We start from the raw sequence: 13,228 nt of genomic DNA, 5'->3' as shown, positions 1-13,228 counted from the left end.
TTATACTTTTATTAAGTATAACATAAGATTTTGTGGTATCCACTTGTGTAAATATTTTAAATTGAAGATCGAATTCATTCATTGTATTCATATAGGGTCAAGGAGTGTAGTTATAAAAAATCATCAAAATCGGAGTTAAAATAACCGTTAAATCGTGATTTTTCGTTTATAACCGTTGAAAAGCTTTGTCCCGTTGCTTGATCTCTGAATGTTTTTTTTTTGTGATTTTTTTGCTGATGTGATCTCCAAGCATATACAAACAATTTTGACGGTTTGGATCGTTGAAATTAGTTTTGGAGAATTCGTAAAACGATAGATTGACTAACGCTTAGAGTTTATTTATACTTTTATTAAGTATAACATAAGATTTTGTGGTATCCACTTGTGTAAATATTTTAAATTGAAGATCGAATTCATTCATTGTATTCATATAGGGTCAAGGAGTGTAGTTATAAAAAATCATCAAAATCGGAGTTAAAATAACCGTTAAATCGTGATTTTTCGTTTATAACCGTTGAAAAGCTTTGTCCCGTTACTTGATCTCTGAATGTTTTTTTTTTGTGATTTTTTGGTGATGTGATCTCCAAGCTATACAAACAATTTTGACGGTTTGGATCGTTGAAATTAGTTTTGGAGAATTCGTAAAACGATAGATTGACTAACACTTAGAGTTTATTTATACTTTTATTAAGTATAACATAAGATTTTGTGGTATCCACTTGTGTAAATATTTTAAATTGAAGATCAAATTCATTCATTGTATTCATATAGGGTCAAGGAGTGTAGTTATAAAAAATCATCAAAATCGGAGTTAAAATAACCGTTAAATCGTGATTTTTCATTTATAACCGTTGAAAAGCTTTGTCCCGTTACTTGATCTCTGAATGTTTTTTTTTTGTGTTTTTTTGCTGATGTGATCTCCAAGCATATACAAACAATTTTGACGGTTTGGATCGTTGAAATTAGTTTTGGAGAATTCGTAAAACGATAGATTGACTAACACTTAGAGTTTATTTATACTTTTATTAAGTATAACTTAAGATTTTGTGGTATCCACTTGTGTAAATATTTTAAATTGAAGATCGAATTCATTCATTGTATTCATATAGGGTCAAGGAGTGTAGTTATAAAAAATCATCAAAATCGGAGTTAAAATAACCGTTAAATCGTGATTTTTCATTTATAACCGTTGAAAAGCTTTGTCCCGTTACTTGATCTCTGAATGTTTTTTTTTTGTGATTTTTTGCTGATGTGATCTCCAAGCATATACAAACAATTTTGACGGTTTGGATCGTTGAAATTAGTTTTGGAGAATTCGTAAAACGATAGATTGACTAACACTTAGAGTTTATTTATACTTTTATTAAGTATAACATAAGATTTTGTGGTATCCACTTGTGTAAATATTTTAAATTGAAGATCGAATTCATTCATTGTATTCATATAGGGTCAAGGAGTGTAGTTATAAAAAATCATCAAAATCGGAGTTAAAATAACCGTTAAATCGTGATTTTTCATTTATAACCGTTGAAAAGCTTTGTCCCGTTACTTGATCTCTGAATGTTTTTTTTTTGTGATTTTTTGCTGATGTGATCTCCAAGCATATACAAACAATTTTGACGGTTTGGATCGTTGAAATTAGTTTTGGAGAATTCGTAAAACGATAGATTGACTAACACTTAGAGTTTATTTATACTTTTATTAAGTATAACATAAGATTTTGTGGTATCCACTTGTGTAAGTATTTTAAATTGAAGATCGAATTCATTCATTGTATTCATATAGGGTCAAGGAGTGTAGTTATAAAAAATCATCAAAATCGGAGTTAAAATAACCGTTAAATCGTGATTTTTCATTTATAACCGTTGAAAAGCTTTGTCCCGTTACTTGATCTCTGAATGTTTTTTTTTTGTGATTTTTTGCTGATGTGATCTCCAAGCATATACAAACAATTTTGACGGTTTGGATCGTTGAAATTAGTTTTGGAGAATTCGTAAAACGATAGATTGACTAATACTTAGAGTTTATTTATACTTAGATTCACCACTTCTATTAATTTTCATTTTTCCCTCTCTTTTTTGTTTCCTTTTCAACTTTTTCTTATCATTTTCACTTTTCCCTCCAACATCTTTCCCTAATTGAATTCCCTCACTTTTTTGTTTTATTTTCAACTTTTCTTAACATTTTCATTTTCCCTCTATTTTTTTTTTCAAAAAGGGCGGCAAGTTGGCAAATGGCAATGGCAAGAAATTGATTATTGAAATTTGAGAATGGAAACAAATCACATATGAGTCCTGACGCATCAAATTTCAATGGATGCAAAATCATGCAAATATGCAATGCATGATCATGCATATTAAATTATTAATTAATAATTATTATAGTTTTTATAAAATTTAATATATATATATATATATATATAATTAGTATAGATAGACTTAATATTTTGGGGGTATAATTATTATAGTATATATAATTATTATAATTATTATAAATTTTATAGTTAATTTAATATATATATATATATATATTTATTATAATTTTTAGGGGTATAAAATTGTAAAATTAATGTATATAATTATTACAGTATTTTTTGAGGGTTATAAAATTATAAAAATAATATTCTGCTTATCGTGTATCGTGTTTACCCACGTGTATACCCGACCCAACCCGTTATCTTAACAGGTGCTTATCGGGTTACCCGATAAGACCCGATTCGTTATCGTGTCGACCCAAACACCTGTTAATTTCGTGTCGTGTCGTGTCGGGTTATCGGGTCGTGTCAGAAATTGCCAGGTCTACTTGGTATGTACACTTAGCAGGTAAGGAAATGAGAGAAGCAAAGCAATTGGAAAATTTAGGATGTATTCGATTGAGATTTTAAGCGTGTAAATTGAGATTTTAAGGGATTTTAATGGATTTATATTTTCTTAAAATCTCAAGAGAAGACGTGAGATTTGTGAATCCTTAAAATACACTACAAAATTTCTTCAATTCCTTTAACTCCATCAACTTCCTCAACTTTTGCGTATTCAATGGAGCCTTTAAGGGATTTTAATGGGTTTATAAATTCATAGATTTTGATAGACTTTAATTGATTTGTAAAGATTCTATGTAAAATTTTAATTCAATTCTTTAGAAATCTCAAAAGAAGATGTGAGATTTGTGAATACTTAAAATACACTCCAAAATCTCTTTAATTCCCTCAAATTCCTCAATGTTTTAAATTCTTTAAAACAAATTCTAATTGAATACATCTAGAATGTTATAAACTTCTTTAAAATCCCACCACCCGGATTTCTAAGGATTTTAATAAACTATCTTAAAATCCTGATTGAATACAAGTTCAATTGTAAGTATTTAAAATTGTTGTGTGCTCTTGCACAAAATGATTTTTAAACGGACATGTTTTCTTGTCTGTCGAGTAATTGGTTTTTGTCAAAAGTGAAAATTTTTAGGCTCCTTAGGTCATTTGAGATTGTCAATTTGCAAGAAATGCTCTTATCTGTTTTTGATATGAAATCATCTCAGTCACATCTCTCGGGTTTTTACCATATGACTACATTATCATCACTTATGCTGACACCATTAAATCACTACACGAAAAGTGAATATTAGGGGCAGAATACTAGGGGCGGAAAAAAATAATTGCCCCTATTAATTAACATTAGATGCGGATTTAGTGAAAATGCATTAGGGGCGGATTACATGCAAACTTGAGGCGAATTAAATTGCCTGCATTAATTTAGGGACATTAGGGGTGAAAATATTGGATTTGGATCCTCTCTGGATCCCTTTCCTGGGGATTTCGGGAATCAAGGCACAAGGATTGTTCATCAAAAATCGTGCGGCCATAATTAAATGTTTTTTATATGTTTAAAAGTAAAACAATCTCATTTTGAGTAAAAACATTTAATTATGACTGCACGATCTTTAATGAATGATACTTGTATCTTGATCCCCGAGATCCCAGAAAGGAGATCCGGAGAGAATCCAAATCCGAAAATATTGGCCACAACTATTTATTTTTGTGTTTTTATTGAAAAAAAATGTTTATTTTCTGTTGTAATTCAAAATTTTATATTATTAAATGTAGAGTTAGCACGTAATCCAACTTCTAACTTTTAAAAACCCTAAATCGCCGTTTACATTCCCATTTCTTCACTTTCTCAACCACGTTCCTTCACTTTCTCCACCACTTTCTTTCTTCTCACCAACTTTCCTTTCGTTCTTCCTTCTTTCTTCCTTAATTCTTTTTTTCCTGGTCCAAGCTACTTGATCGAATCGAAGACTAGGAGATGATTCAGGGTTTCTAAAAATTTGATATTTTATTTTCTGAGTTCCCTGTTTCTTTCCTCGTGTTCATGAAGGTAACAATTCCCATTATTTTCCTTTATTTATTTGTTATTATTTTATAAAACTTATATTTGTATATATTTTGTTTGTTACTAATGAAAACGATCAAACCCAGGTTGAATAAGCTTTTTTTGGCTGCTTCATGTTTTCAGTTTTTTTTCACCTAAAACTGTGAAAATAAGCTATTTTTAAGTATTTACCAAAGTTCAACTTTTTTTATGCCCACTTTTTATAAAAGCAGTACCAAACCAGTACTAAGAGTGGTTGCTCATTTCATATTGGTGAGTACTTTACATATTGTTATTTAATATTACATCATTTGAATTAATTAGATTTTTAAATTTAGTTCGTTATTTATTAACCTAATAAAAAAAAGTAAATTAAATAATGATTGTGGTAGGTTTTGCAAATTTTTCAAATGATGTGGTTGTCCACATCAGATGCCACCTAAGATGATATAGAAATATGGTATAAAAACATAATATGAATAACATCTCTCCAAAATGTATTGAAAATTTGTAACTTTTTGTGCTTTGACTCGGGATGATGAAAGACAGACATTTAATCTACATCAGTTTTGTGTTCGGATTAGAGAATGTGTCTTCATTAGATTTAGTTTTAAATTTTGTTCAAAGCCTTATGTACACTACTGGATTTGTAGTTCAAATATCAATCTATCATGTTCATGTATGTTTTGTATCTAATGAAATGAAATCGGAATTTTTTTCCCCATATTTGCTGGCAATAGCTTCTTCTGGGTTTTGTTTATCAAGTTCTTGTAGGTTATTAATTGTGGAAAGAAAACCTTTTCCGATTGAAACAATTTCTCAAAATGCAATATTGGCTAATAAATGGTACTTTTATATTATAATTATAAAATATTAAGTAGGGACGGAACATTCTGCCTTTAAAGTGCTAATTTCCAGCGTGTCATGAAAAACATTATATGCCTATGTAAAAACAATAGGGGCGGATTTAAGAAAATATTTGCCTCTAATTCTATTAGCAACGCCTTTTGTCACGCCGTGACCCGCGAATAAAGACTATTCACGAATTAAGGTGTGATTCATATTTTAGCTATAGAAATAAATTCTACAACCAAGATATGATGAAAAAATTAAATTAAATTATAACGATTACACAATACATCGTGTAACAAAATCTTACATACAATTTATCAAATACGTAGCGGAATAACTATGGTGCACAAATTAATTCACAAAAAGAATTACCAATTAAAAATAATTAAATTTTAACAATTCTTTCAAATGCATAAAATATATGCAAGTGAGATTAGGGCTGGGTTCGGTTTTTTCTCAAAACCGAAACCGAACCGAAATTTCAGTTCGGTTCGGTTTCGGTTTTTTTCGGTTTTTTTTTTTTTTTTTTTTTTCTCCCTCCAAAATTATTAAAAAAAAAAAAAAAGGAAATATGAAAGTTCACATTCAAAGCCACTTCTTCAAAGTCATCCACATGAAAACCTACAAGTATGAAATCAATTTTACACATCTACATTTGACATAAAAGGAAAGATATGCCATTTGAGAAGTGGTTACGACTATCATAACCTTAGAGACCATATTCAACAACAAAACCACAATGAGAATCCAAAGTTTAAGTCTTCTAAGTTCCAACTAGAATCATCAATCAAGTCTTCCAATTTCCAAAGTCCAAACTTCAATAAACATCAAAGTTTAAGTCTTCAAAAAGTCCAAATTTAAAATAAACATCACACAAGTCAAATAAACCTTCAACGTTTCATCATTTCATGTCTTGGGACAAATAAAATCTTCCAAGTCCTCAAGCTCAATGCTTAGGCGGCCTAGGCGGCAACGTAGCACCTTTGTTTGATTTTCCACTTTTCAATTGGGTTCTTCTAAATACCATAATCGGACTTCAATAGCGCATGCCCAGTGCCCACATTCAAATTCATAGTCAAGTCCACAATAAATCTAGAAAATTCCAAAACATATTTAGGGAAAAATACAAACTTTTTCACCTTAAATTACATAAATTTCAAATGGGTAACCATACAATTAAAAACCTATGAACTGACAAATAAATAAAACCACAACCTTTGTTGCAGCGATATAGCCATGATCGTCACAAGCTCTTTCAATTCCTCTTTTTGTCGGATCTCGAAAAGGGCGAGGGAAAATCATGGTTTGGAAGAAGGAATCCGTGAGGAGGACAGGAGAAGATTGGAGAGAGAGTGATTTGGAGGAAGAGAGGAAGGAGAGGGAGAGGGAGGGAGAGAGAGAGAGAGAAAGAGAGGAAGCAAAGGCAAAGAGGAAGCAGCGGACGGAACAGAGAGGTGTTTGAGATCTGAAATGAAATGGGAGTGAGACAGTTAGGGTTTGTAAAGTTAAGAAATTTTATAAAGCATTAAACATAAGAAACCTATAAATAAATTACTGGTACAATTATAACAACATAAAGCCTACAGTCAAGTTGGCTTGCAACAACCAACCCCAACCCGTAGGGAAAGGGTTCAAACCCCGATGGCAACATGTATTTTTTAGTATTTATATATGATTTTTTTTTCGGTTCGGTTCAATTCGGTTCGGTTTCCAAACCTCAAAAACCGAAACCGAACCAACCAAATTCGGTTCGGTTCGGTTTTGTAGTTTCGATTCGGTTTTTTTTTTGGTTCGTTTTTTTCGGCCTCGGTTCGGTTTGGTTTTCGGTTTTTTTCGGTTTTCGGTTTTTTGAACCCACCCCTAAGTGAGATGCATGAATATATTCACTCCCTTCTAATCCCGTCAACACATACCTAAAACACCCAAGCTTGCACATCCTATACCATGCTTGTACCACTTGGCTCTGAATACCTTAGAATATGAATTAACTCCCGTTCATCCCTTAAACCCAGTTTTTGTAATTAAATTCTCAGTTTCCACTTTATTATACAGGCACTTCCCCCGACGCCCAATTGTATATTCAAGCCCTTCCCTTGATACTTGGCATATACAAGATTCATTATTTTTATAATCCATCAATTTGTATACTCAAGCCCTGCACCCTACGCGTGACATATATAAGGTTCATTATTTTTATATTCAAGGCAAACTTCATCCTTTGAATATTCTCACAACTCAAACACTTTACACAAGTGAGTACTAGACACAACACAACTCTTTTTCTTGCTTTGCAATGCATATGTATATGTCATGTGCACATAGATATCAATACTCACATTTTATCTAACAAGCTTGCAAGCTTCAACATTGATTAGTAACAAGAGTAATATAATCATAATATTAACAAAATAATACTCTTTAATGTAAATGATAAGCAATATGTTACCATTTCCTCCTTTTTTTATTGTTTCAATTTCATTTCCTCCCTCTTGTTCTCTTTCTTCCTTCACCACTTTCCCTTCCTCTTCTTTAATATAGCTGAAATTCTACATATGTAATAGGAGTCGGATTGTTGAAAAACTTCCATGAAAGCGAGAGGAAGAAACTGGAGATGTTGGCCATGCAAAGAGGTTGGCAAAGAAGGCTAACTCAACCGAACATCAGCTGTTCGAACTGGGGTACAAGTCAGCACATAGATTGGATTGTTGTGGTTTTTGGATATATTAAAGATGAGATGATAGGGAACAATGTGAAGGAGGCGTTTTGATCAGAGCTATAAAAAATGGGGTTTCGGTGCTCATAACATGGCTGTCCAGTTTTCTGCAGGATTAGAGACTGAGTTGGTATTTTAAACATATTGGACGATTGCATCGTTGGATTTTCCTGAAATTTGGATATATCACGGTAGAGAGACAGACAAACAACTCTCATGAAGAAAGTACTATGATATAATCTATGGATGATGGTGTTTTGGTCTATTAAATAGGTTGGACAAATTTATAGTTTTTTAGATATCTTTCTTTTGACAGATGAAAATGACGGTGAGTTTGGTGGAGATTTGTTGGGTAAGGTCTCATATATTTTTCTGGGATTTGTCTCACACTTTTTGTACATCATTCTCAAGGGAAATAAATAGAGATTTTCAATAGTTTGTTGGAAGTGCATCTTATGGCAATGATCTCCAAATGTAAATGCATAAGCAACACAAGATTTAAGTGGTTCGCCAAATCGACTACATCCACTAGGGTTCGCTTTCATTGTATTTCACTATATATATAAGGGACTTACAAATACAATGAAAGATGGCTTAAAGCCCTAAGAACATGTAAAAGAAAGATAAGGAGGTAATATGAAAGGGAGAATGGCTTTCTTTTTGGAGTGGTTCTTTCTTCATTTTTTTTTTCTTCTTCTTCCTCTCTCTTTTTCTCCATGTCCCTTCTGTTGTTTATTGCTCATTCCTTTATAAAGATTGCATGACATCTTCATCTCCAAAAAAAAAAAATCTTCCAAGTGTGCCAATAGAAAGAAACCAAGTGTGATGCCAATCATTACCATACAATGTGTTCCAATAACAAAGCAACAATTGTTGTCCTAATCATTAAGAATGAAATGTGGTCCAAAAGAAAAACAACAAATGTTAAGCTAATCATTAGCCCTAATACGTGTTCCAATAGAAACACACCAAATGTTAACCTAATAATTAAGAATGATATGTGTTCCAATGGAAAAACAAGAAGTGTTAAGTTAATCATGAACTAATGAATATCATGCAAGATGTTTCTTGCATCAAAGGCCACGTGAAATGTTCTAACCACAATAAGTTGTCATCTTCCTCTATTTAGAATGGTGAATATCATCCTCCTGATTATCAACTTTGCCTAACTCACCCTTATGTTGACTTCCACCTCTTATTTTAGAGTGATGAATAATACCTACTCTTTAGTCTCTAATGATTGTCAAAATGACACCTTGCCCTTGTGAGCAAAATCAAGCCAAACTCATTATAATTCCCTTCTCCAATTCAAACTAAATAATATCTCTAATTACATATGAACATAAAATAATACACTACAACAAATATGCACACAATAAATTATATGTGCCCTTTGAGGCCAAAAAGCACCAACAATTGTGCTCATAGACCAATAGCAACAATGCAGCTGCTATCTTTGTGTCTGTGCCCTCTATGGGCGTCACCATTTCCAAAAGGGCACAATACACCGTTTGGTGCTGAAAAAGGCAGGCACAAATGGACCACTATTTGTGCCTGTTTTTGACAACTTTATCAGAAGACTTTTTCCAGCCATATTGACACTTATATTATAATTGTGCCAACAGGAATTAAATACCAAAAAAAAAAAAATCAAATTTTAAAAAACTCAAACTGAATTGAGGAAATGCAAAAAATTAAATTTTCATAAAATGAAAACAGCCTACAACCATGAAACCAACTTTCACTTTCCAATCTCACAAACATATATTATAATGTTACATATTTTATCTCTAATACAAAAAGAATTGAAAACAAACATTTTCGGAAAGATGCATCTTCCCCAACAAGCCTTGCACTTCATCAAACCTTTGTTGCTCCAGAAACGAATTAATGAAGATAACATGTGCAATATTTGAACCTCTCACAAAAGTCATGAATAAATATCAAATTCAAAGATAAAGAAAAACCACACAATTTACAAGAGCAAAGAAAATGAAGGGATAAAGAAAGAAATACCTATGGGAGGACTCTTATTTGCTTCAGGGGCCTTTCCACCACTTGCTTAAAGATGATTCTTATATCACAACTCAACCCTCCAAAACAGCCAACAAAGGAAGCGGAAGATTAATAATGAAAGTATATAAGCGCTCCTCATAAAAAAATTAGTTTACGAGTGTTCAAGATAAAAAAAACAAACAAATAAAGCAGCTCACACAACTAACAAGAGGGGAAACTACCACATATTTCCAGTGATGTTCAACGACCAAAACTTTCAAACAAAAAACTTAAAAATGCATTACTACGTTGTTCAGTCCCATAAGACCTTGCATAAGGTTACATGGCTAATTGCTCAAGGTTCAAATTCGTCATAGATAAATCTTATCATCTTCATTTTGACTTTACATTACCACATGTATGATCTGATCTACAAAAAGTTCATATGTTTCGAAGTAAATTCTCCAAGTTTCCACAAAAAAATACTCAAATAGTGCATTGATCTTTCTCAGCATCTCAGCTTCACTCCTTGACTCACTAACAATCATAAAATCTAGCATAATTAAACAAAGAGCCAGACCACTAACGGTCTGAAAATTGGTAAAGTACTAAAAAAAAAAAAAAAAAAAAAAAAAACTAGATCAAGGAACATCAACAGAACTGGTTGAAAGAAAATAATCAACAACAAAAATGAAAATTCCATTGTTGCTAAAAGACAAACGTGAACCACAACTATTCCCACTGAAAACCAAAGCAAGAAAAGAGCCCATCAAATCCAGAATAAAATAAATAAATAAAAAATCCCATTTTCATAAAAAACATAACACAAAGCATTTTGCACTTTTTCCATCAGCTGAACAATTCCCCACCAGCAAAGAGAAAGTTAAAACACCCAAATAACAGATCACAACCTTTTCTTTTTTAATGAAAAGTCTCAGTTTTTAACAGTTACTAATACATCTCCAAGAAGAACTTTGAACTTCGAAGCCACAACATAAACTCCCAAATCTAATTTGACAACATATTAAATCACAGTTCTTAAACACAAGCCCCAAATTCAACCTCGAAATTTAAAACAAAATAGACTTGAAATTAAGTCCAACTATATCCCAGTTCCTATATTAGAAACAAATGAGCTAAAAGCTAATAAATAATCCGATGAATAAACACAATACCCAAAAATATGACTTATTTGGAAGTGGAATGGGTGATTATAATGAAAAAATGAAGAGCCTTGCCACTATATCTAAGTCTAAGAGGAAGAGAGGAGTGAGAAGTTGTCCTCCTTGCAACTCTGTTATTGTCTAGTAGCTCATCTGGACTGGAGAAATGGGTATTCCAGTTCCCACCATTAATACCAATGCATACAAAATCAAAATACACCAGAGATTGACAACATATAAACCCCAAATTCATAAACCCATGACTTATTCCATCAACAATTCCAAAACCCACCATTCATTTCATACAAATTTTCAAACGCAATCAATCATTTCATGCTTGATCTTAGTGACTAAAAGACCCACTCGGCTAACAGACTACAATATTCATCGGTACACATGGATTATATTGCCATCACTCATCAGAAACCAAGACAAATATAGTTGAATGCAAAACCATTCCCTCAGGATGGACTACCAATACTCCATTCGTTATTCTCGTGCTTTGTTTTTTTTTTTTTAAACGGACTTTAAGTTTCTTGTTCACACTAGCAAATCTTATACATATATCTTATTAAAAAAAAATCACAGATTATTGAATCTGGGATCAACAGAAGCAATTTACAACATTTTAGATATGGGATACAATACTAATTGACATCTATAATGGAATTAAAATTTGAAATCTAGAATTGATCCCAAAACTGAAATTTCTATTTTGGAAAAGCACTTACATTAGAGGATAGCCCACGAGGAGAGGATCATTTTTACCTCTTAGGTCGAGGTCCAATTCCTGCAGGCTTGGCCAGAAATTGGCCGGAAAACCCACGGCCACCGTTTCTTAGATCTGAAATTGAGAAAAATCGGTTACAAATTTGTAGAAACAAACTTAGGGGTTGGAAAGAGGACTGGAAGATAATTCTGGAGGTATAATTTGGCGGCCGTTGGTCACTAGTGGATGGCGACGTTGTTGTGTGAAAGAGAAGAGGAAGAGAGAGGATACGAGAGGGAGGAAGATGATTAAGGAGGAAATGGAGGATAGTTTAAGTGAGGCTGTGGTTGACGAGGAGAGCCCAGGGTTGGTGAGAGGCTTGGGTTGATTGGGAAAGTGAGAGACAGAGGAGAGGCGAGAGGAATTGAAAGGAAATGCTGGGGTTGAAAAGGAAGGGAAAGAGAGAGGAGAGGCGGAAGGAAGGAATTGAGAAGAGTGAGGAGTGAAGACTGACAAGAGAGAGAGTGTGGTATTTTTTTTTTGGTCTAAAGAGAGCACGAAAGTATTATTGTGTCAGTTTGAAATTAATAAACAATCTTATTATTGTGGAATAGGAAAAAGTAAATATGTAGAGGACACAAAGAACATACTTTTTATTTAAATATATTAAATTAGAGGGCACGAAAACTGCTATCGTGTCTTTGTAAATTAATATTAAATTTTCATTTCTAACATTAAAGGGTCACGTGAAAGTTGGAGGACATTTGGGCACAAAAGTCTCGGTTTTCGTGCCCAATAATGTGTTTGTGTCAACTTTTTTTACATTTGGGCACAATACTTGGTGCCCTTTATAAAATGTGCATTGTTCCACCCTATTAGTGTTCAAAGGGACACAAACTGCTCATCTGTGTCCTCAATTTTGTATCCATAGTCCATTTTTGTTGTAGTGATGCTAGCTAGTTTTTGAAATAATTTTGTAGCATAAAGGATTTTACGTTGAGACTATTTTATATATTGAAAGAAGATTCTTGTAAAAAAAAAAATCTAATAAAATCATTACTTAAAATAACCATCCACACACCCACACATATATAATCATTTTTTTTAAATACGGGGTATTACACATTTTTTAGGGGCGAATCATTTATCCGCCCCTCCTTGTTTTAAGAGGCAGAATTTGATAATAAATGCCCCTAATAATAGCAAATAGAGGCAAATAAAATTGCCTCTAATAATTCATTTTCTTGTAGTTGCACATATGTATCATTCTATCACTTTGTGTTGATCCATCTTCACATCTGGGTATTACGGTGGAGTCATGTTGCCTTATGAGAGCACTAATTTTGGAGGAGTGGTTCTTCTTTTAGGACTTCGTGCTAAGTTGCATAACTTGTGCTTTAATTGAGATTATTTGTATGATTTGTGCTTACTT

The sequence above is a fragment of the Pyrus communis genome, chromosome 4 (assembly GCF_041283825.1).
Source record: "Pyrus communis isolate YQ-2024b chromosome 4, ASM4128382v1, whole genome shotgun sequence".
In the NCBI taxonomy this organism is placed as follows: Eukaryota; Viridiplantae; Streptophyta; class Magnoliopsida; order Rosales; family Rosaceae; genus Pyrus; species Pyrus communis.
The sequence above is the reverse complement of the archived record's forward strand: the minus strand, read 5'-3'. Positions refer to the sequence as shown.